Genomic DNA, 27,003 nt, shown 5'->3' on the forward strand with positions numbered 1-27,003 from the left:
ATTTGGTTTTACCTTTGAGGGATCCTGAGACAACTTAACCTGGAACATACATGCCTTCCAAAAGGTATAACAACATGACCAGGATTAGTTGTGTAAACCTAAGAGGAACCATTTTGACTCTCTACCTTAAAAGAACGTTTCAAAATGAGTATAACAAACTCTCCAAATGTAATAAATAGGTCCCCTAGAAATGTTGCCCTAGCTCCCAGGGGTGCAAGGGATATGAGGTGGTGGTTGAATATAGGGGGCACTCATTCCAAAAAGATAAATCCTTGTATTTTGTGTGAATGCATTTGTGCCTCCCATTTCATGGAAAGCCTAGCGTGATTTGACTACATGTAGAACATATGGCACTGCTGATCACAGAGTGCAGGGGTTAATTAAAGATACTCATAAGAAAGAGAAAATGATATATTAGTTAATATATTTGAAATTGAGAGGGTAACATGAACATACATGTTAACATGTATTTTCCATGCTGTGAACGCTATTTAATATAGGGTTCATTTCCCAGAGCTGACATGTTACCCAAAGTGTTTCAACAGATGCAGTCAACATTAGACAATGGTTTGTAAGTGTGCCAAACTACTGCCTAATGAGGATACGTTTGATAATATATGCTCTATAAAGGATGTATTTGCTTAAGTTAAATATAAATAAAATAAGAGCAAGATAAATTGAGCCATTTTTCTATTTTCTTTATTTATAAAAGTGAAAATGTGTGGGTTTGAGGCTGGGTTTTTGGATTGGCAAAGCGTTTTTCCTTATACAATTTCACAACGTTTCACCAATCTGCATCAAATGTTGCATAGTAACCTTTTAGGACCCTCCGGACATTACTGGCTGTCTGACATTTGCACATCTCACCCCTTACCGTGGATTACAGCAACATTCTAAATGTGTTTGTGGGTTTGTGGCTTGACGAAGCATTGTTTCTCATACAATTACACACCGTTTCACCAATCTGAACCACATTTTTCATAGTTACCTGTTAGGGCGTTCCAGACATTACTGGCTACATAATATTTGGACACCCCACCAATTTTCCTGGATTTCAGCACCTTCACACATGAGACGGTGGCCTGAAATTGGCAAAGCTTCAATGCGGTCATAGAAGGACCGGTCTTGACACGCGGAACAAAACTCAAGGTCCCTCTTGAAAACCACATTTCAAGGCACTAGGATGCACGGTTTCTGAGATGTTTGCACCGCAATTAACTGTACCATGACAGAGTAATGCGACATGTGCGGATAGAGCACAGAAGGTCCCAGCAGCACACCTGCTCTCACCTCCCCCAACACCTGCTCCAGAGTATGTCTCCCAGCCACACGTGTCTATTCTCAGTGCAGTTTACTTCAGAGTTCAAAGCACATCAAGCGATAAGCAAATCAAAACAGGATCATTGATTTTCAACAATTGGTGAGAGTGTTGTCATGTCTGTCTACAGAACCCATTCAGAGAACGGGTACTTTTTGCTGCTCCCATAAAAATAGTGTGAAGGTAAATCCCATGCAACCCTTCATTCTGAAATTGCACAGTGAGATTCATATATGATTTCAAAGTGTAAGTGTATTTACATCTGTGTAAAATACAATCTGAAAACCATTTTCCCATGGTGGGATTGGTAAAACAAAATAGTGTGCATTTTAAATTGAAAACATTACTTCTCTAACTCAAAACCTTTAGAAATATACTGCAAGGTATAGTAAGCCTGTTTTAAACTGCACACACGTGTTAGCAGCCCACTGGACCAGATCTAACTGGGAAGTGTGGGGCATGTAAAAGTTCTCTGATTCTATACATTTCTGGTGTTATTGGGGAAAGCAAAGTTAACTGATGCATGTGTGAATGTGGCCTAACATATAATTTGGAGCTTTTATGAAGTCAATCATTTTGAAACACTGACAAGAATTGGTTTGTAAGAATTCAGTGCACCTGGACGCTGGATATTTAACACTTAAGGTTTATCCAATTGAGTTGATTATATAGAGCAAGAAAATTAGAAGCCTTATCACTTTGGTTGACTTTAAGTGATGGTTCATTAACATACAAAAGCTGATACGTGTTTCGACCCAGCAGGGGTCGTTATCAAGGCTGTGGTGATTCAAACATGGTGCAGTGTACATTGTTGCCTGGTGCGCGAAAAACCCTGTGAGGCAATCAAGTGATTAATGATCAATTTGTCATTGTGATGGAGAATCGTGCGTTATGTTACATTTCTGCAGTGATTTCCAATAGAACATATTGGTGATATGTGGTAGGCATAGTTATAATGGCAACAGCATTATTTCATATCATGCATGATGTTCATGGTGACAGTAGTAGTTGGGTAGATATAAACAGGTTTTGTATGCATAGGACAACCAACGTGCCAGACCCAATGTAAAAAAAAACTCCATTAACCCACATTTGCCTCACATAGAACTGGCTGCCATGTAAGGCTTTCTCAAACACACCAAACATATGTCCAGGGGCTCGACTATTGCCCAACCAATCAGAGTGGAGCTACCAAGCATCCTATCACAGCACACCTAGCATAACCTGTAATTCAAGATGTGGGTTGGGATCGAAAGATCACTGTGACGGATCATCTTTTGCGCAGAGGCCCTGCTGGCCTAGCCAGTAAGTGTGCACTCCCTAAACTACCACGATCAGCGCAGTGATTTAGATTTTATAGTGTTCTACCTGCTACCTTGATACTCAACCATAGAATAAAATGACTACAGCTAAAGATCATCGCGGACCAATATGGTGGATTACCTACTAACCAGGGACAACATCTAATGCCTCTTCACACTGAGAGGCTCCACCAAACATGCATTCCCATCCAGACCTAATGTGCCGGAGAATCTCTGTCAGAAATGTATCAAATTGGAGCGACAATGCACCAAGGAAATTAACAAATTCTGTTGGGTCAAAACATGTGTCGGCTTTTGTATGTTAATATACCATTACTTAAACCCAACTGAAGTGACAAGACTTCTCATTCCCTTGCTCTATATACTTAACTCAATTGGATAAACCATAAGTGTTAATTATCCAGCGCCCAAGTGCACGCAGTTCCTACAAACCAATTCCTACTATTAATTGGGACAGAAAAGCACAGTCTCTTGAGAAGAACCCACCAACCGGCAGCAGGATTCACTCCCTAAACTACCATGATCAGCGCAGTCATCTATCTTTTCTAGTGCTCTACCTCCTGCCTTAATACTGGCAAACAAGAGGCATAAGCACAGCTAGAATGTCTATTGTTATTCAGAACTTAAGTTACACAACACAAGAGATCAATGAAAATCATGGAAAGTGAGATTCATGCAGGCAGGTTAATTTTGTTTACTGTTATTTAATGTTTTGGTGACTTTTCATCACCTTTCATTGTTCAATTTCAATACATGTGAGTTTTAAGGAAACAACCTGTTTCTCGCCCAGAATTGTGGGTTGGCTGTATAATAGGGGAATGAGATTGGGGTGCCCATTAATGAGCAACGCAATTATTAACATGTTCACCAAAATACATCTCACAAAATAGAAATTCAAATGCCTACCTACATTATGTGCATACTTATTTGTATTTGATTTTCTCATTAGAATGAAAACTGACAAATATAATAATGCATATACCATTTGAAATGTTTTCACCGGACTGTTAAACATACTGAATGAAGAAATAGTCTGAAACTGGACATTGAAAATACATGGTGACAAGGCAAGGGCAATAGTACACAACAGCAGGAGGAGGAGGAAGAAGAAAAGAAGGTTCCACGGCCTTTGTCCCCTGCGGGGGGCATGGCAGCCCCTCAGCCAATGAGGAGGCTCGAAGCGGGCCATACCCGCTCCGAGCCTCCCCGCGTCTGAGACTCTGGTAAGTCTTTTTTATTCCCTTACCACCCCTCCCTCCCACCCGTCCCCCCCAACTTACCTTCTTGATCCTGCGTCCTCGGTGGGGGACGAGGGAAGCCTCCAGCCGTGTGGAGACTCGGAGCTCTGCGCCTACACACAGCTGGGGCCTACCCTTGTCCCCCGTATCCTTTTTCGGGAGCGGACGCCATGAAAAGGGAAAACGGACTCCGTTTTCCCTTTCCATGGCGGCGGCCATTTTCTTGGTCGTTTTTTTTTTCTGTCCCAAAACGCTGCAGCGTTGAAACGCTGCAGCGTTTTGGGACAGAAAAAGATTGCTTTTAGTGCCCCGGTCACGCAAATTTTGCAGGCCGGGATACTAATAGCAATAGAACCCTTGCGGCGGGGCATTACCGACTCGGTAATGCCCCCGCTGCTCGGGTTCTATTGCTTAAATATATGCTACAGTTCGAAATATGTACTTCCTTTATGTACATTAAAGAGTGGCAAGGAAACTTGAACTGGGTTGCAATACATAGTTGTCTTTTTGTCACCAAAATTCCTGCAGTGAGCATTATTGTTTGCAGATTTTAAGAAAATAAGGCTATTTGTTTTGTATTGTGTTGCCTACCTCTACCAAAATTTCATGGCCACCCCACACACTCACTCACTCATACGTGCAAGATAATTGTAATGTTCCCTTTGATCTAATATGACCGTTACCGTGTCTACTGTCTAATGGGATGTCCATAGAGACAGCCCCCAAAAAACGGCATCTTCATTTGACAGTTTTTCAGGCATATTCCATGCAGTCCTGACTAGCTCTCGCCCCCAACCCAATGGTGCAGTATTGTTTCTGCCCCTTTTTTCACCAGAGGCCACAGTCTAGGTGTGCAGTTTCCGAATCAAACATGTCGTAAATACATTTTAAAAGGTTTTCTCAACAGCCAATCAGAACTTTTCTTCATTGTCATTAAACAACCCATTCCCCTCTTATTTGTTGAGATCCATCCGTGGACACCGAAGCAGGAAGTGAGTCTACAGACCAGAGCAAGATATCGCTAATATTATTTACCAACATTTTTCTTGCCATTTTAAAACCATCCACTAGATGCATGAACAATAAACATGCAAAAGAACACTTTTGGGACCTAGTTGACCCTCGTCATGCAAGTTTGGAGAAAAGTCTTCCAGTGCTTCAAACTGTAGGTGTGTCAGTATTTTATTTCAATGTAAGTACATGGGTAGTTAAACTATCTTGACCTTGCTTCCCCTTCATAAAACTGTGCAAAACCTCTAAAAAAAGTTGAAATTACATTTCTTTGGGAACGTTTTCTGCAGATTTGTAGAATGGCACACACTTTATAAATCACCCAAAATCTGTGCATCCTTTCGAGAGAGAAAATTAACGTTAACTAAAGGGTTGCTATCATCTACCCTGTAAAATATATTTTTCAGATTTGTGCACTGAACTTTGATGCCTCATGATTTGTGGTTTGCGCATGGATCTGCTGAGCCAGATTGGACGCTATCCCCAGTTTGTATATAGGATCTATGGGTCTGGGTCAGAGCCGCAGAGCCAATGGTCAAAACTCATGATTCTTTTTGTCAAAATACTATTGTTTTCTTTTTTTCCACTGTATTTGAACACACCATATCCATGAGTCAAACATCAGAGCCTAATTCCCACTATGGCTGATTTTTCAAAATAATACCAACATCGAACCGATAAAATACTCAAAACATGCCCATTTTGTGAAGTGCAGATCTTTGGCTATTTGTGAATATCTGTTGATGCACACTAATCCAATGAGAATGCATGCTTTTCCGTATAACCAATCAAATAGAAGCTTTTCATTTTAAAACACAGACCTGCAAATTTAACTGAACAAGTTTGCATATCTCAAAATGTTCTAAATCGTCTCTTCCTATAAAAACCCCAACGTATACAGGTCCGATTGCCGTGGATACAAGATTGCGAGATACATGTTTTTGTAGAACAGAATGACACCCATTCTAACGGCCGTGATGGTAAGGTGCGTGCATCACGTGATGTGCCGCCATTTTGAATAGGTCTACTTGCATTGGTTATGGGGACTCAATGGTGCCTACGAGAACAAAATGTGCCGCCATATTAAATTGGTCTTTTAAAGTCAATTTATATATACAATGTATGCTTAGTTTTCTGAGATTACATCTAACTGACCTCGGTCGTTACCTATGGTCTAGTTTTAAAAACAATATAAATAAAGTGTATAAATAAAGTTAATATTTGAGCTCTAGTTTGTACGTACGTTGTTTTGTACTTTGTATGTGGCCATGAAGTGAGCTGGGCCTTTAGAGAGGCTCACATGTCCATTAGGAGATGTGTGGCTCTATTCAACTAGATCTCAAACCTGAGATTTGAGCTAGGATTCAACCTCCTCAAAAACCAACAGTACGCTTCCAAAATAGTCATGAGTATTATAATATTCTCACACTCTTCTTGTGGTTCACAGTGATAATACCCTGAAGCATTTAGAACGTGTCTCCTGTAATGAGAAAAATACAATAAATTATATGACGTTTTCATTCATCAAATTTTTGTTCGATTAGCACTAACTGCTATAGAATTTGTATTTGGTATGACAAGTGAAGGGAGCTAAAATTGAGTTGGAAACACAGAGAAATGGGAGGAGAAGAGGAGCAGTGTAGGAATGGCGACCAAATCAATCCGAGAGAGCCTGAAAGAGGAGAAACAAAGAAGTTTGACATGAAAACCATGACAGTTAGAATGCTCAAAAATCAGACTAGTACCACCAGATAGAATCCGCGGTTTCGGCATTATGATTGGTTGTGGCATAGTGGGTACTTCTGAAGCAAGTAATCCCGTATGAAGCAAGTTATGGACAACTGTAAATGCCTATTCAGATATTGGAGTGATGATTTGACATCCAGGGCCTAGTTTACAAAAGCGTTTTAAAATTGCACAATCCAATTGGAAAACGCTCTGTATATCAGGCTCCCCGTGTTTTATCAACTTGGCAAAGCAGCACTCGGTCTTGATTGCTGACGAATCGATTATGTGCTGATGAAACATGTTAACGCATTTTCTTTTTATTTCATAATGACCTCCAATACATTCAAGTTTTGAACTTCAATGAATGCATGTGCATTTTGCGCATTGAACTTTGAGGCAAAATTGCTTTGCAACAATTCAGCTGCTTCTGCCCATCACTAGAATGTGTTGGAGTTGATACCAACCTCATGTTTTTGTAATGACAAATCACGCAGTCATAAGTAAGAGCAGCTTGGCAAATAAAACAATTGTTGTTCCACAATGTATGTTCATGCAAGTCACTCGGTGTTTAGAACATGATGTATCGGCGGCATATTTCAATTTCCCATAGTAGTAATTCTTGACCTTTACAGCCAGGATGACTTAATGATGTGCCTTGGCGGGAGAGATTGGAAAGAGAGATGGTGTGTGCACTGAAAGTTTTGAAACACGAAGTAGATTGGTAGCACAAGCCTTAGATGAAAGATTTGCCTTTGGTACATTGAACAGATTTTACAGGGCGCCATCTGAAATATTGTATTAGTGAAGGACATATTTAGTCAACTAAATGAAAACTGCCACAGCCTGAAACCTAAAATAAAATATCCTGCACTGTACATGTCTCCACTGTATCTATTATTCTGGGCAGCGTCTAAACCACTCAGTGCTTCATTTGTAACAACACTATCGTGTAGAAATCTGCAATAGTTATATGCAACAGAGGATGTATCCATCACTAAGCAGGACGTAACTTTAGGATCTAAGCTGAAATAGCAGCATTTGAATGTTAACAATACTATGATTTTTTTTAATTATGTTTGGCCCTATTACTAAGAACCAAAAACAACTCAAATAGTATATGCAGTATAATGTAACAAAGTGCACTTCCTTTGAAATCTAATAAAACATGGTACATGATAAGTGCTGGAATTACTGTAGCCAAGCCGCCTTTGAATGGGTTAAAGGAAAATAACCAATAGAAGGCCTGATGACAGCTCACACCGTAAGCACTTGCATTGCACATATTAATAGTCTGCACGTTACAATTTTGATTTCTTAGCACTTTTTCCTTCCCAGATTTATATATTGAGGACCTTTAAAATTGGGTTTCAATGTTATTATTAAAGTGCTTAGAAGTGTGAGTGATCAGATTTGAAGCACAATATTCAAATGTATAATTATTATTTGGAAATTAAATTAACTCTGAACTGATACATACATATTGGCCCGTACATACATTAGAACATACACAAGGTTGCATTTCATTTTTAATTAGCATAACTAGTTTTTTGCAGTTCCAAATAAAGTACTCATCTAGATTAGGACAAAAAGGCACTTCCCCATCTATGAATCAAATCCCCATATTAGTGGTCTAACCCGCTAATAAAAATACATGGTGTCATAAAGCAGCTCCTCTTTATGTTCATGAGAGGAAAGGACAGCTCATAGAGAAGCTGGGGGGGTAGGAGGTGGAGGGTGGTGTGTAATATTGATGCTTGCATAAGAAGTCTTTCACATACCCTAACACTTTCACTTAATTCCATCACTTTGCACATAAGGAAATATATGTCTGATGCGTAAAAGTAATACACCACTTGAATATCGTTGTGGGAACTTGTGGCACGTGTTTATTTTGGGAAACCTTGGTGATATTTAAAGATGGTCTTAGGTCCAAATAAATTGTCAACAATTAAGCAATAAGCCTCGAGCTGGGTGGGAATTACTGCTTCAAGTAATGCCCCGAGGCCGATAGTTACAGGCCATAGCGAAGCAAGGGCCTTGACGCAGGCCCGAGGGCATTATCTGAACCGTGAGGGGCTTATTGCTATTAGTACACAAGCCCGTTCATTTAAGTTGCAAGATCCCTGCAAAATCTAGAATGGCCTCCATGGAACGGGGAGAAGGGACTATATGTAGGCCCTTTTCCCTTTCAATGGACGCCATTTAAAAGGGTTAAAAAAAAAGTTAAGAAAGAAAATGGTCTTCTCCCTTTCCATGGCAGCCAGCAGTTGAAAAGGAAGGAACGTCGAGGGACACGGCTACAGGTAAGGCAGGGCTGGTAAAAAACCAGCGAGGGCCAATCAGATCGATTGTTATGATCTGATTGGCCTTCACTGGGTACTAATAACCATTAAGATAAAAGTTGAAAAGTAGCACAATGTGCACCTGAAGAACTCAGTGAGTAAGGATCACAGAAAATGACTGGGCTCATAAATAAAGTCTAAGGGCCTGATTTACAAAAGCAGTTTACAATGAAACAATCCCATTGAGGTCCATTGAGGCTGTTCTTAAAAGGCAGTGATGCTACCTAAAACCTGGGGTAAAACAGGAGTCCATGAACCATTTAGATACTGCACCAGGAAGGTATGTGTCGGTTAATGCCCTAATGGACCACTAGATCAACACTCGGCCCTTCCTGGAAATACAGGAGACAGGGATCTGACAAGGACTGCACAAAAACACCTGCAGTCCAGACATATGGGTTCACTTTTAACATGATACACAATGACATGTGTCATCATTGCAAGTCAGAAACAATAAGTCTGCCTGTTCAATGCAGTCCTGGACAATTTGCTCATATTTATTTTAACAGACACAGAGCGTAAAATCTGCTCAACCCCTCACAACTGCTATGTGCAAAAAATAAACACACGTGTCTGCCTTAATCTTATATCAATGTTGGCCCAGAAGATCGAATCACATTATATTTCACCTGTGTTTTGCCTCTGTAAAAAGAAAGTGGGATCAATAGGGATACATGTCAACGCAGGTCACAATGCATATAGAGGGTGGTGTTCAGATCCCATTTGATGTGGTAAGAAGTGTAAAACTCATCAGGAACCCAGACAATTCTAGCTTTCTCTGCCTTTATTGACCCATTACACAATACAATCAAAAGTACACTGAGCTGGGATACTCTGACTGACCTGCAGTACTCCCATCCTGACTTCTCCCTTCTTGACTCTTACACCCTTGAACTTTTAGTAAGTGGTTTAACTTGAAGCCCAGCACCCTCAGTGTAAGCGCTACAAAAGTTGGAGTATGCACACAACAGCACACGCGCAACGGAAGTTCTCTCAGAAGTGTGCTGTTTGCTGGGATACTCTGACTAACCTGCAGGACGCTCATCCTGACTTCTCCCTTCTGGACTATTACCCTTAAACTTTTAGTAAGGTCTGTTAGATATAATATCTGTCTGCTCGATACTTGCCTTTATATGTATACCTTAAGTCTAATAGCATTATTCTTTCCTTGTTTTTACTGTTTAACTTGAAGCCCCGCCCTGTCAGTCGAAGCACTATAAAAGTTGGAGTCTGCATGCAATGGCTTACACCAAAACGGATTTGCGCTCAAAAGTGTGATGTTTGCTGGGATACTCTGACTTGCAGTATGCTCACCCTGACTTCTCCCTCCTGGGGTCTTACCCTTGAACTTTTAGTAAGGTCTGTGAGATGTATACATGTCAGCTTGATACCTGCCTTTATATATATACCTTGAGTCTAATAGCATTGTTCTTTCCTTGTTTTTATTTGTGTAACTTGAAGCCCCACCCCCTCAGTGAAAGCACTACAAAAGTTGGCGTCTGCACGCAACGGGGCACGCGCAACGGAAGTGCGCTCAGAAGTGTGCTGTTCATTCGCTCTTTGGCTCATCAACTCGCGGCAGCATGGGCAACACTTCTGAGCACACCTCCGATTATCCTGCAGTTAATGGTTTAGCGAGTTTGGGCATGCAACACATACCATAGTGGTTCCCAAGCCACTGGCTGACTAATGCCACCGGTCCTTTTTCTAGCTCCCTGAATCTCGTCCCTACAGAGTTCCACCCTTTTCCTCTTCTGTGGGTTCCACCCTCAGGTTTTAGCTCTCCCACACACCTAAACCGCAGGAGAAGCACGGGGGCTCTGTTGGGTCCCTCCTTCAGGTGAGCTTGTGTGCACATATTAGTTGTCTCTCTTTCCTGCTGTTTAGCTGTTTCTTCCTGTTCATATTGTACATGATTGCGAAGGGATTAGAAGCTTAGAAAATAATCGGGCTAAACTATGTCTGCGCCTTCACTGCATAGCAGAACTGATAATAGTCCAGAACCATCTGATGATGTAAAGCTGAATGGGTGTTTCCGCAGAGTATACCCTACTAAAATCATCTCCCAGCCGGAGATTAACTATATTAACTATCGTATATTAACTATCTACTTCTCAAAAATCACAGTGCTTAACTCGGAGGAAATTAATAATTCTGCTGAAATGGTGACCGAAGAGCTTTGTGTCTCACTTAGTTGTTTAGGCATGAAATTGGTTATCACCCTCATATCTCCTCTTCAGGAATCGGTGATAGAAATCGATCCACCAGAACTATTCTCTGCCCTTCCTGAACAAAATGACTTGTCCCTGCTCCTACCTAACAAGCCAGAGCTGGTTGCAACTCTAAACTCTCCATTGCAAATAGCTCTGTTCTGTGAACAACCCGATAAGGAACCTGGGTTGGGTTCCTCTCTAGGCGCATCCACAACACTAGAGTTCTTATCCACAGCCATTAGTGCTCTCCCCTACCTTGCCTGGCAATTCAGCGTCTACCCGAGATTTGCAGCAGAGTATTAGTGAGGTTGAGTATCTGAGCCATAACCTGATGGTTCTTTCCCACCGGTATTGGTGTTGGAGCAATCCAATCCCATAGCCCCTAAATGCGAATCAGATTCACCTTCTTTGAGCATGGTATGTGCAACCCCCAGTCCTGCCAAAGTTATCTCTGAACCACTAATTCTTTCCCTTGTCTTTATGGTTGCCCGCCTCAGCCCCCCCTCGTGTACCTCCCTGCCTAAGGCCCCCATCCTTCCCCTGGGGCCTCCAGTCCTAGTCATGCCCCTCTTGATGCCCATGCTTGTGTCCTAGAAATGAGAGCACTTCAAGCACCAGTAGCATGAATTCTGATGAAATGTTTCAAGCATGTGAAAGCCTTCTCTGTACTTTAATAGACAAAAGCAAAAAATAGAAAGCAAACTTGATCTACAATCCCTTCTGCTACATAACCGAGGGCAGAAGCATGTGCAGGATCAAGGGACTAATAAAGAACCTGTTGAAAATACTGTAATCCCTGTGTACCACCCTAAACCTCTGATATTCTTAGCTCTCCCCCCTCAAATAATACAATTGGCCTCATTATAAGTTTGCCGGTCCGGTAACTATGGTACTGGTAAGCATGCTGATACCATAGTTCCTGAACTGGCAAACTACGAGTTGTGCTCGCGGGTGCCTATCTGGCTACCAGGTCGGACCTCGCACGAAGAAAGGCACCCGCGAGCACAGCATGTCAAAATGGTTCTGGTGCATCCGCCCTCCCCATTCCCATTGAGCCCTATGGGACTCAATGGGAATGGGGAGTAATGGATTCCAGCCCCTGGCAATGGGGACATACAGGGTCCATCAAGGTTGGAATGGCCCTGTATGTCCCCATTGCCAGGGGCCGGAAAAAATGCAACTCCACCGGCAGCCGTGCCTGTTCTACAGGCATGGCTATCACCAGGGTTGCAATGAGGCCGTAATATACATCCAAAAGTGACAAAACCACATGCAGCCATCTGATCACAGCTAAAAGGAAAAAGAAAGTGATATTGCAAGCCTTGATGTGTGTTAAAAGAGCTTGGACTTGCCATAATTGTTGTAGTCAGGCTGAACAAAGTTCTCCTACTACACCCAGTGAAGCTGAACCTCAAGTCCCACCTGTCTAAGGGCAAGTGCAGCTAGTGACTGATCTACCACTGCCACCTTTTTTAGATTGTCACTCAGCTCTCCCACAAGGTGTGTGACTGTGCGGTCAACAAATTGATCCACTCAAAAGAATTGATCTGCGTAAACTGAACACCAGCACTAATGACCACTCAAGATCAACGGACTTGTAGTTAATCCCTAATGTAAAGGTTGTGTCGACATCATCAGCCACTAACCTAGGGGACCTAAACACAGCCACTGCATCATTGAGCACTTCAACTACAAGCTATACCTTCAACAAGTCAATCTCCTCCCATGAACCGTGAGGCAGTTCTGAGCTTGTGTCATCATATCGCTCCCCTAAGGGTGATACAGTCAAGCGATATCTTATTAGTGGACACGGTTGACCATTGTGCTACTAACGTTTCCAATATTTGGTTCTGTTCAGAATCCTTGCTTGAGTATGTACTCTCTTATCAAGATACAATATTCAAGATGGGCTACCAGTGTACAATTACCCAGATACCAACCACTAAGCTACGGCGCCACAATGATATTGCGGGCCCATTACACACTAAAGCAAAACCTTTACTTCTGTTTATAAGTTTGTTATTACCTCTACTAACGATACAGGGATCACGACCAACAGCCCTGCCATAACACGCATTTGCATACTTGTCCCCAGCTGATTGCTCATGCAGTGCCTTCAAAACTGCACAGATGGATCATGACCGACCCAACCAAGCTTGGTCATACGGTTGACTTTCAACACCTGCTGCCAGTTAATGCCCTTAATGAAGCTGATAATGGCTACTGGCAATGACTTCCCTTAATATTTAAAACCCACTTCACCCAGATGTCGCAATGACATTCATATAGTTTGTTCATGGAATACCTGAGATTTTGTCCATCTTTTCAGTGATAGTGGGTTGATATCCCATTTATCCACTTTCGCAAATTATAGCAATCCAGGAAACTTGGTTGACTGAACCGGTTGTTTTGTTTGATGGACGCACCACGATCCAAGAAATTGACTCTAAAGGACATAAGGGCTGACCCAAATGCAGACTTCTGACCTCTTAGGCCTCCCCCTGGTCTTTTGAAGAAATGGGCAGCTCAACATCAATGGTTTTAGCCACTCCATCACTGCTCACAGCATTTTATATTAATCAACGTTTATGATCCCCCAAACAATGGTGCAACCACTGAAAATGTTGCAGTAGTCTAATCTATCCTGAGTAAATTTCACATGAATTTACCTAGCATCTAATTTGGTGATTTTAATGCACACATTGCATTAATTAGTCTGAATCACTATGACAACAATATATCGAAGACGTGTAATTTGCTAAGTTCTGCCAGTGTCGCTGTAAAAAAATGGATAACCTTGTTGGAAGAATTTGGTATGATGCATCTGAATGGGCTTTGTTCTGGTGATGCAGCCAAGGCCTTCACCTGTGTCAGTGGCCAATCAGCCTCTGCTATAGACTAAACATTTGTAAATGTCACTGGTATGCATTTTGTAAAAGATCTGGTGATAGTAACGAGAGCTGAAATTGATCACTTTCCCTTATGTCTTTTGCTAGCGAATATAGATAGCCGTAACTCAGTAAATTTAAAGGATACTAATGGTGACATATCCACTAATTTGCAGCGCAACCGGATTCTCGGGAATGAAACATACCTAGCAAAAGCATCTATAGTCTTGAGTAGTTTGTTGACCTCCTTTATTGCCCTTTTTGTCTCAGTGGCAGGTGAAATGAATGAGGAGATCGTACCTGCATTTGCGAATTTGGTCCTCCAAATAAAAGAATCCACCATATCACATTGCCAATACAAAAGTGTGGCCGAGCGAAGTAATAAACCCATAGCTAAATGGGTGAATTAGGACCCGGTAATTGCGGCAGCAAAACGACAGTTAAGAGGTACAATAAGTGTTGTCCTGATCCATCCCCTTAGCCCATTATTGCCAGGTGATATATGTTTCCAGATCAGAGTAGTCAAGCAAAACCATCAAACATGGCTCACTAAATATCATAAGAAACGCGATCTGGAGAAATGGAATGAAATTGCACTTATGGCTAATCAAAAGGATAACACTAAAATATGGTCGGTTTTACGAGGTAATGAACATTGTGGCCTCACTGTTAATGGAGTGACTGAACCCGAATGGTTGAAACAAATAGCTGATACCTTAGTTCTAAATGAGTGTGAGGAGGAGCCAACTGTGATTACAACTTCAGTCTGGACCTGTCAACTGACCATACTTGATCTCGCCATTATTATTGAGCACCTCAACTCTTCTCGGGTGGCTGGGCCTGACGGTATCTGCAATTCCCTTGTTAAAACATCCCCAGGACTATGGACACACAGTTTACACCTATTATTCACCTATATCGACAAAACAGGCAGTATCCCCCAAAATGGCGTGAAAGCCATATATTGCTGTTAGGGAGGATTCTCAATATGCGCTAATTTCCCTTACCTTTTGAGACCCCCAGCCACGTTGCTGGATTTCCAGGATTACATTTTCTTTACCTGGGAAGAGTGTGAGCCTTTTTTCCCACTCTTCCATGTATTTTGATGTGTGTTTTACTTTTGTGTTCTTTGGTTATGGATGTTTAATACAATTCCATTGGCATCGTCTTTTTCTGTGAGTCACACAGCACTTTCAGTGCAGTGGCACAGGGATGTCTTTCAGACTTCCCAAGGTTTAAATACCTTCTCTGGGACTGACTACTGTCTCTCAGAGCCTGTAAAGTCAAATTGACTTTACTAGTCACTTTAAATTTACCGACCCAACACAATATCTAACTATAGAGTGCTGGAGGGGTTACCTAGCTTCCCTTGAGTCAAAACACTCATGTAACAGTCAAATGTTACCCTTTCCTACTTAAAATGGCTAGTGACAGTGGTTTAGATCAAACTACCATGATTTTTCCCAACCGCGAACAATGGTAGCTAAAAAAGGGTCAGCCATGTTTTTCAATATGGCGCCCAAGACCTATCTGTAAAAACAGACTTTTTTTGCCATTTCTTTTAGGAAAGGTTCTTCTTGTGTATTTCTCTGCGCGCCAAACCAGGTTTGGTCCCTTTGTTCGCTGACCCTTGGCGGGCTTCAGTGCTGAAGTTCTCCTCTGGCGCCAGGGTGTCTAGGGTGGACAGGATGTGAGGGAGATGCCAGAAAATCCCTATGCTTGGTCTCCTGGGAGACCTGAATGCACTCTGGCATGATTGGTTGGCTGTCCAGCAAGGACAGCCACCCTGCTGTGTGAGTGACATCCAGGCTGGAATGAATGGGGCAACACTTTTTAAAAGCAGGCCTCTGGGACTTAGAAAGCAGAGTTGACCACTGGAACGAAAGAACCGAAGACGAGCTGAAGGAAGAGGACTGCTGCAACTCCTGGACAACCGGTGAAGCCCTGCTGCAGGTCCGAATTGCCTGAAACTCCTTCAACAGAGAATCCCTTCAAGGTTAACTTCTTCCCTTGAGTTTGGTGGGAACAACCAACTCGCAAGCCACCTGGACACCGTCCCCATCTGGTCGAATTTTCATCAGATGCTGTTGAAAACCAGATAACCAGAGGGAAGGAAACCAGCTCTTGGACTTTAAGGCACTCAGACCTTAAACTGACATTTGAGCCAAGCTTGGGGTCTATTCCCTGGGCAGTGCAGGAACCTCCTGACATCCTCCTTCTTGTCCCCATGATTGCAGCTCAGGAACTGCGAGGTCTGCTCGAACTGCCACGAACAACTGCCTCATCTACAGCTCTTCTTCATTGAAAAGGTACTGTGCAAACACGGTCCGGAAATCTTTTCGGCCATTGAGAAAGTTTGTGGAACTTGTCTCTTCTTTGAAGGCTTGTCCTTCCCTAAACATTCATCAAACTTTTCACCTAGCCAAATTCTTTAAAAACTGTGCACAGACTTAACCGTTATGTACCAGAACTGTGGTATTCTATACAAAGACTCTGAACCATTGACTTTGGCCCAAGCCTTTTGAGAAGAATTGAAGAAAAATAGGTGTACGTGCGGTACAGAATGAGCTGATAGGAGACAGGCTAGGTAATCGCGCACGCAACTCGTGCAGATTCTGTGACATATTTTTGCTGAGTGAGAGAACCATGACTTTCCAGACGGTCTCTTACCTTCCGTATCAGTTTTGTGTCTGTTCGCGTTCTGTAATACTCTTGAGGGGGCGCCTTTAGGCGTCCTTTCTCTGTGTATATAGTTCTAAACGTTGCTAAGGTTATGGTCCTCCGGGACAGTCCCTTCTCCCTGTTAGCTGTATGGCACATCAGGCCTCTAATTTCAAAAGATTCATCTTTTGAAATTAGATGAGAACATTTCCAACTTTGTGGATGATATACCTAGAATTACCTTCAAAAGAGCACAAACATTGAAAAACAAACTAAGCCCTTCGAATCTTCCAGACACAATGGAGGAAACATCAAGCTGGCTAAAATCAACAACCAACGGATTCAGGAAATGTGGACCTGCACGATGTGCAAATATGCACATAAGAAAACAGACTAATTTACTAGCAGTAACAACAAGACCTTGCAAATTAGACAACCCATTAACTGCAGGACAAAATATGTGGTCTATGCAATCATCTGTGTGTGCAACTTGGTGTACATTGGCAGCACGATCAGAGAACTTAGGACCCGAGTAGAGAACACTTAGCTAAAATTGGAAGCCAAGATCCAAAACTGCCACTTGCATGTCATTGGCAAGAGAAACACCAAATGCACAATAAGGTGGATATTAAGTTTATTGGCCTCCAAAGAGTGACACTAGGAAGACGTGGAAGAGACAAAGAAAAGAAACTAAGACAAACTGAGGTGAAAGTAATTTGTAAATTCAATTCTACAGTAATCGGCCTGAATACTGATAATGAAATGGTGTCTTTTTTGTAGGAACCGAGCTAGCACCTACTATTCAATGTACAGGGTGGTACAATTCTTAGGATCACCATTTACTTATGCATTAATTACATGTCTAATCTAGCGTCGGCAATATCAGGGCAGGTAGTACATACCCCATTCATACTTACCTCGCATGCCACTAGACTATAGACCACGATTTAACAACACTTGTAGACACTTAGATGCCCATATTATTATTACCTGACTATATTACAATGCGTTAAACTGGATAAGGGATCGAGATTTGACCCATATTCACTCACCTCGCATACCACTAGATTATAGATCATAGTCTATTGATACATGGGAACAGATACATTTTGTTCTGTTCCTGCAACGCACTGCACCCCTAATAACAACTTAGTATCTTACAACTATTATTAATGTCATTGTACTTGGAAACAGAACATAATCATTGTTTACTCATATTTAGTATCTTCGCATTTGGTCCTAGAATATATCCATTGCTTATTCAAACTTTTCACCAATGTCAGGTTTACCAAATCAAACCCCTTATTTTCATACATATTGGGTGCATCTTAATTTCCCAATGCGCATATTTTTAATCAAGGGTGATAATTTAAATGAAGTAAATGAGTATTGTAACACATTATCTGTAGCGCATTATGGCATTCTCATGCGAACCCAATACATTACAACATGGCTGCCAGGTCATCATACAACTAACAGGGAGAAGGGACTGTCCCGGAGGGCCATAACCTTAGCAATGTTTAGAACTATATACACAGAGAAAGGACGCCTAATGGCGTCCCCTCAAGAGTATTGCAGCACACGAACAGACGCGAAACTGATACGGAAGGTAAGAGACCGTCTGGAAAGTCATGGTTCTCTCACTCAGCAAAAATATGTCACAGAAGCTGCACGAGTTGCGTGCGCGATTACCTAGCCGGTCTCCTATCAGCTCATTCTGTACCGCACGTACACCTATTTTTCTTTGACTGCACCTTCATAACTTCAAGCATGATTGTCCAATAACGAAGGAATTTGTTTTAAACGCCAGCACTAACAACACTGATAAATGGAAACGCATTGCGCTTGAGGATAAACGAGACACTATTCATTTTTAACTGCACATCGGCTATTCGGCTGGATAGATCACGAAGGAGCATGTTACACGACCATGTTTTTAGGAGGTGTTTCACAGCTTCATGTAAGTTAAGGAATTATATTTTAACGCCAGCATTAATACTACTGATAAATGAAAAAGTTTTGCGTAGAAGGATAAATGAGACACTACAGCATTTCAGTTTGAATTTTGAATCTAATTTAATCGTGACTGTTACAAAGGTGACATTGTTAACATTTTCACATTTGTAGGGATCTAACCCGACTACTGTGGAAGACTAATGCCAAATGTAATAGGGGCACTAGAGGAATTCAAGGTAAAATGTCAAACACCTACTATAAGCCTTTTAATGAATATATGTTGCTTCATACCTACTAATACCTACAATACCTAATACGTGTTTTTTATTTATCTCTTCTAAAAAAAAAAAACCTTCTCTCGCCACCCCTCTTTCCCCATCCCACTTATTGTCTGGCTTTGTATTTATAATTTTCATTTTGTTTACATACTTTCCCTTTTTTTGGGTTATTTACTCTCATTTGGAATTAATCTCTCATAATCAACACTTTTGCACATGGCTCACTGTGCTTATTTTATTTGCATATGTTTATTTATGTGAATGTTTCTCTATACTATTACATCTAATTTATGTTATGACTATATGGTGCTATGACAGATTATTAGCCCTGATTTGAAAAAGCTCTCAAGGGAGACCGAAACACGTGTCATCACTTAAGGGCACTTTGAAAAATAATAAACACATTTTTTGAATATTGGGCGCAGTCTCCTTCCGGGTTATTCAACTTTATACTTGTTTTACTGCTAGCTAAACTCTTGAGCTAAGTCTGGCTGCTCAGCCGTTGCTACCACATAACTTTGTAGTACAGGCTTGTATTAAAGGTGACATTGTACTGACACTTGTAGTCTTAATTTCATGAAGTGTTCCCAAAGGGTACAGCATGTGATTTTGCCTAACACTGGTGACAGTGGTGAGGATAGAAATATACGTGTTACATTTAGAGTACTGCTCTTACCTTTGTTCAAATAACTTTCACAAGGATAAGCAACACTAGAGAAGCAATTGTTTTATCATGACTGATATGGAAAGCTACAGACACGAGATCCTAGTCACTTTAACAGTTTATCAATTGAAAGATATGTGTAAAGCTTGGAATCTCACTGTAAAAGGCAAGAAGGTTGAATTGATAGAAAAGGTGTTAGATTACCAAAGTCTGAGGAGTGGGTATGAAAACCCCACCCCTGCAGCAAATGTGGTAAATGTTGATGAGGATGATAATATGTCAGAGCCCAGCTCTAATATTGTGGATGAGTTAGATGAGGCAGAAGAGTCCCTGAATGTAGGCCCTGTCTTACCTCTACCTGCTCATAGGCCTCAACCTTTGACCACATGAACCCCATCAGGTCCAAACCTATGTCCTGAATTTATTTCACTTGAAAAGATGAGACTTGAGTTAGAATTTACAAGAATCAACACCCAAACTGAAAGCAAACATCAAGAACTTAGACTCAGAGAAATGGAATTGAATCATGCATTTGAAATGAAAAAGTTGTCTATTGAAACTGGTTCTCTCCCAGAGTCCTCTAGGTCTTCCAGTCCTAAAAGGGCTTGCATGCCCAAAGATGCACTAGGTTTGTATGAGGTTAAGCTTGATATTTTGGATTGGTTGGCTGCTTTTGAATATAACCATGGGATTCAAGACATTACAGGGAATCAGTTGATTCCTTGGCTTTTTTCTAGGCTATCCCCTGTTGCAAGTGATGTGGTAATGGAGTTGGGGGATATAGACAGAAAGGAGTATGAAACTGTGAAGCTAGCTTTGATAGCTAAATTTGGGAAGACCCTTTCTCAGTATCTTAAGAGGTTTAGAACCCTCAAAAATCATGATGGAACCCCTTTGGCTACCTCAGTGACTGAATGTTTGAAAAACCTAGATGGATGGGTTAAGGGTTACAGGGTTAACACTTATGAAGGTATGAGACATCTATTTATGTTGGAATCCATTTATGATGCTGCTCTCCTGAGCTGAGACAGTACTTGGCTGACTCTAAATAAATTGATACAAAGAAGTCAGCAAGGGCTGCTGACTTATGGGTTGCTAACAGGGCTACTCACAAGGATTCTGGGGCAACTCAGAAGAAAGAAGGATGAGGGAAAGCAGCACAAGAAAGATATCAAAGTGAATTCTAATACTTACACTCCAAAAGAGGGCCACAAACAAAACAAGGGTAAGCCACAAGGGAAACCGAATCAGGCTAGTGTACCTTCTGGTGACAAACCAGAAGGAGGTCAGAACAAACCCCCATTCATAAAACCATTGTAAATGTTATGCTTGTGGGTCAACTGACCATGTGAAAGGGGATCCCAGATGTAAGTGTAAACCTTCAGGGGTCCACAATGTCTCCTTAGCCTTCTCCCCAGTGGATGAAGTACCATTGGCAATTGGAAACGTACACTTACTGGCTGAGGAACCCATGACATTCTCAGCCAGTGTTTCTTTAGTATGCCTGGGTCTGTGGGAACAGCCAAACTTAGATCTCTACAATTCCATTCCAGACAATACTAAAGAGTATTACAAAGACAGTGTTCTTGTGAATGGTCAGGAGACCCCTGCCATCAGAGACACTCGTGCCAGCATAACTGTAGTTGATTAATCATTTTTCAAAGGAGAGGATGTTGCTAAGGCACCCAAATTCCTATCTAAGCTTGCTGGAGGACCTGTCCAAATGCTTCCATAGTTACCAGCTCTCATCCAGTGCAATTGGGGAATGACTTAAACACTCTTGGATTTGTATCAAGCACCCCGAGGCCTCCCAGCAAAAGGAAACAGGAGCAGACTAGGAAGGCCAGAGAGAGTATCTTAAGGGGCTCTCAAGAGGAGATTATAGAGGAAGTTATAACTCCCAGTCCACAGGGACTAGGAAGAAGGAGGAGAAGGCGAAACCTACAACCTTCAGGAAGAAATCAGCCACCAACAAGTACATCCCATAGGGACTGCCCAAAATCAGACCTGTGATCCCTCCAGCAGATGAGGCTGAGTGTGTGGAACAACCTTGTGTGGTTGAATCAGCTTCTGAGAAATCATAGCTGGAAGAGGACCTTGCTCCTGTTGGAGATGTGGATCCTGCAGACCATCCTGAGCTGCAGTCTTTACTGGCAGAAGGTGGACCCTCTAGGGCAGACTTCAGCAGAGGTCAAAGAGAGTGTCCTACTCTTGAAGGTCTTCACCAAAAGGCAGCTTCCCAGCTGGATGTGCAAGAGCCATGGAAGTATAAGTTGTACTGGGAAGATGGCCTCTTCTACAGTGAACCGACTGAGTATAACCCAGGGGACTACAGAAGACTTGTAGTGCCTCTTGAAAGCAGACTCCAGTTCCTACAGTTAGCCCATGAGATACCTTTGGCTGGTCACTTGAGTTTCAAGAAGACCAAGGAAAGGCTCTTTTTATATTTCTACTGGCCTAAATTGGGGTCTGAGGTAGATAAGTACTGTAGGAGCTGTCACACTGGCCAAACCTCTGGCAAGAGTGGAGCCAAGAATATTGCACTCTTGGTGCCTCTCCCAGTGGTGGGAGTCCCCTTTGAGAGGGTAGGAATCAACATTGTTGGTCCCTTAGACCCCCCAACATCTTCAAGAAACAGGTTTATCCTGGTTGTAGTAGACCATGCTACTAGGTATCCTGAAGCCATACCTATGAGAGCTGTTACAGCTCAGGCTGTGGGTAAGGCCCTACTTGGTTTTTTTACCAGAGTAGGTTTTCCTAAGGAAGTTATCTCTGACAGGGGATCCAATTTTATGTCCGACTTCATGCAGGCCATGTGAAAAAACTGTGGAGTAACTTACAAGTTCTCAACTGCCTACTATCCTCAGACAAATGTAATGGTAGAGAGGTTCAACCATACAATGAAGAGCATTTAGAGGAACCCCTTAGAAGAAAGTGGGAACTTCTACTGCCATGCCTTCTATTTGCATATAGAGAAGTGCCTCAGGAAGGAGTACGATTTCGTCCCTTTGAACTTCTTTATGGCCATCCAGTTAGAGGCCCGTTGGCCCTAATTAAGGAAGGGTTGGAGAGTGCTCCTTCCCCAAGCCAGTGAGAGTCATATTGATAGGTCTCCAGAGGAGAATGTCACACATGATGGCAGAAGCATCAGATAACTTGAAAGCGGCTCAGGCTCTTGTAAAGCGTTGGCATGACCAGAGGCCAACATGCTTGAGTTTTCTCAAGACCAGCTAGTTCTAGTTATGGTACCTACAAGGCAGAGGGCCTTATAGGACAAATGGATTGGACCCTTCAAGGTTTTGGGTAAACATGACCAGAAGTAGGAGCTTTGATTCTATCTTGAGCTCAAGAGGAGGAGGAGAGTGAAACCTTACCTGACCTACTCAGAGACCAGTCTTTAGATGAGAAAATAGAAGGAGTTAATCTATCTTCTAATTTGAAACCTAAACAACAGGAGAAGTGCAAGTTTCTGTTAAATCATTTTGTGTCATGGCCATGGCTCCAGAAGCCCAGACCCGCACCATCAGGGCACGAGATCAAGGGGCAACACAACCTTTTATTGTCCCTTGGGGACAATACAGCTTGGAGAGCCCAACTGGACTTAGTCCTGGTACCTTTGGGACCAGGCTCATAAATAAAAGTGCACTAGCACATTTTATTTTCTGCAGGTACTTGGTTTCGCCTGCAGGGGCCCCCATGTGCTTTGAGTCGGGTGTGGCTGCTGGGGAGGCTGAATGCAGGTGTTAGTATCCTTTCAGGAGTGCCAGGGTGAGGCCGATGGGTCATGACTATGGGTGTGGCCAGAGCAGGCCATTTAAGCCAGCTCTGCATCCCGGCACGCGCTTTGCGTTATTCTATTGCAGCGTAACGTTCACCATCGCCTAAGTGCATCTTACCTGTCTTCAGCTACCAGCTAGAGAGCACCTTACCTGTCTTCAGCAACTCTCCAGAGTACATCCTACCTGCCTTCCGTTGTCAGCCGCAGCACTTACCTTGCCATCTGCTTCCTTCGGCATGCATCCTTGCAAGTCAGGCATTCATCTTCATCTTACCTGCCATCCGCTTCCTTTAGCATGCATCCTCGTAGAGTCAGGCATCTATCTTCCATCTCCAGACCTCTGGGTAGCGGTGCTCCAACTCAACGTCGTTACATACAGTGCCTGCAAGGGAAAAAGACAAAGGGCCTCATTACAACCCAGGCGTTAACGCCTGATTACCATTTTAACGCCTGCTTTTAGCAGGCGTTAAAATGCAAGGTGCTAACCCGCCTTGGTGCTAATTACGGCACCGTAATTTACGGTGCCGTAATTAGCGCCTTCCCCACTCCCATTATGTCCTATGGGGCAAAAATGGGAATGGGGAAGGGTAAATGGGGAATGGGGATTTACCGCCCCACTCACCAGGGAAAGGGGCGGTAAATCCACCATCGACCATGGTGTAAACAGAGTTTACACCATGGTGGTAAAGTAGGGAACTTACCGCCTGGGTTGTAATGAGGCCCAAAGACAAGGTGAGAAACCTATAAGACAATACGTTTAAGGTCACGCTTAGCCTAAACCTCACGCTTCACCTAAAACCAACACTTACCATCTGTTGGAACATTGTGAGCCCCACCCTATTTGGCCTCACCTCTTGCACTGCAACAACCGCTGGGCCGCATACCACCTACTGGGCAAAAGCGGAGAAAAGACATTATTACAAGGATACGGACAATTATCAAGAATCAAAACTACAATATTTAAAAGCAAAAAGACAATTACCTTTAGGAGTGGATCAGCCACAGCCGATCTGGGCTGCCATGCACATCACATGATTCATTGAAGGAACTCGGTCCATGCAATGTGCCCCCTGCTGTGAGAAGCAAAACAGAGAGCTTGCCGTCACCAAACAACAGGTGAGACTGTATGGGTCGGCGTATGCTCACCCCATTCTGGGAAGATGGGTTAGAGAGAGACAGCAGTCATACAGCAGCCTTCTCACGATCTCTCATATCCTCACTGGGGCAGTCCACTTCACCCGAGCAGGAGAGGAAGCTTGACAAGGGGAATTCACCTTCAGGGATGGCTGTGACCGTGCCCCAATGTCCCCGCAGAGACCAGGTGAGTGTAGCAGAATGCCAAGTCTCCACGAACCTCTGCCTGGGCATTATGGAAACCTCGGAAACAGACCAGTTGGCGCAGCTACTGGGGGAATTACGGGCTGAAGTCCATGCCTCCAGACAAGAAAACAATGCTATAAGGAGGGACATTAATGTAGCCCGAGAACAAACTGATGACTTGGCAAGACAAATTCAGGTTCCATTACCTGGGCTTGCCCAACCTCCCATGCCGCAGCCATCACCATCAGTTCAAGTGGTTCTTCCAGGTGCAGTACCACTTGCTCCGCCCGAATGCTTTATCGGCGATCCCAATAAGTACGCTATATTCATGAACCAATGTCGCCTCCATTTTCTGTACCGGCCTGGGGCTTTTCCTAATGATCAAGCTAGAGTCACCTTTGTACTCTCATATTTAGGAGGTAGCGCAGCAGACTGGTCAATTCCATTAGTAAAGCAGGATGATCCTCTACTTCGAGACTTTGGGGAATTTCAGCGGGAGATGGAAAAACTGTTTGATAGGCATACTCAAAGACAAGCTCTGGACAACGAGTTACTGTGTCTCAGGCAGGGAAACCAAGACCTGCTGACAGACATCTTAACCTTTAATTGTCTTGTAGCACAGACAAATTGGCCGGAAGAAAAGAGGACCACACTCTTTTATCAAGGGTTGCTTGGGGAACTTAAAGATGTTCTAGCCCAATTGGTCAATCTTCCCGAAGGGCTGTGCGGAATATATCAACCTGACTGTGCAGCTTGACCATAGATTGCAGAATCGAAAAATGGACCGTTCAAGAACTGAAGGAAGATCGGTTTATGTGCGACCCCGGGACAACCAAACCAAAACCCATGAACAAATTGAACCAATGCAGATCGTTGGGCTACAAAGTCCTATCACAAAAGGCTGAAAGGGAGAAAAGGAGGCAACAGCATCTCTGCATATACTGTGTAAGAGCAGGACATTTCCTCCGAGAATGCCCAGTGAAACCACCAAAGAAACTACTTGGTGCAACAGACAATGACAATGATGAAAAGGAACAAAATCCAGAAAACTCCAATGCCTGACAAACCTAGGGGTCCACTTGGCGAGCGAAAAGAAGGAATCTGTACAGACCTCACATCTGGTCATCCCGGTACATTGGGTCAACCACCAACAACCGTCAAAAGTACATGTCTTGGAGGCATGCATTGACAGCGGAGTGGTGGGAAATGATATTGATAAAGATCTGTCTGTACACATGTGCTTTCCTCTCCAACAGAAGCTGAAATCGGAAAACGTCACAGTAGTGGATGGTTCTCAGTTATCATTCGGGTCGGTGACGCACAATACTGAAAAAGTCATGCTTACATGTCAGGATGTCCAGGATGGCCATCAATAAGACATCTCCTTCGATCTCATCGGGGCTCCTCAGTTCCAGATGATATTAGGCATGCCTTGGCTGGAATCCCACAACCCTAGGATTGACTGGAGAAAATGAATTCTGACCTTTCCTCAAGAGTGTGCCAACACTTGCTACAATAAGGAGGTGAGCAACCTGAACCCAAAGACAAAAACTACTCTAGGACTCAATGGTTCTTTACCACCTGAATATCTGGATTACCAGGATGTTTTTCAGAAGGAGCAAGCAAACACTCTACCTCCACACATGCCTTACGATTGCCAAATTGACCTGGTGCCCGGAGCCCAAATCCCCTGCAGCCAGATTTATGCCCTAACAGAGCAAGAAAACCAACATCTAAGAACTTACTTAGATCAATATCTAGCCAACGGCTTCTTCCGCCCATCTAAGTCCCCTGCCTCTTCTGCACTCCTTTTCGTACCAAAGAAAGAAGGCGACTGAAGTTCTTGTATTGACTATAGAGTGCTTAACCAAATCACAGTGAAAAACAGATACCCTCTGCCACTTCCCGGATCTTCTGGATCAGGTAAAGAATGCTAAAATGTACACAAAACTAGACCTACGAGGGGCCTATCACCTAGTAAGAGTTAAAAAGGGAGACAAATGGAAGACTGCATTCCGAACCAAATATGGGCTTTTCGAGTACCAGGTCATGCCTTTTGGATTATGTAATGCCCCGGCGGCATTTTAATTCTTTATGAACAATGTTCTTCATGAATTATTGGACGTTTGCGCACTTGTCTACATAGATGACATTCTTATTTACTCAGCTTCCAAGGAGGACCACGTTGGCCATGTAAGAGCAGTTTTGGAAAAGCTTAGACATCATCAGCTGTTTGCCAAATTAAAAAAGTGTTTCTTCCGTGTAACAGAAGTTGAATTCTTGGGA

The sequence above is a fragment of the Ambystoma mexicanum genome, chromosome 9 (genome assembly GCF_040938575.1).
Source record: "Ambystoma mexicanum isolate Mex_15411 chromosome 9, UKY_AmexF1_1, whole genome shotgun sequence".
Taxonomy (NCBI): Eukaryota; Metazoa; Chordata; class Amphibia; order Caudata; family Ambystomatidae; genus Ambystoma; species Ambystoma mexicanum.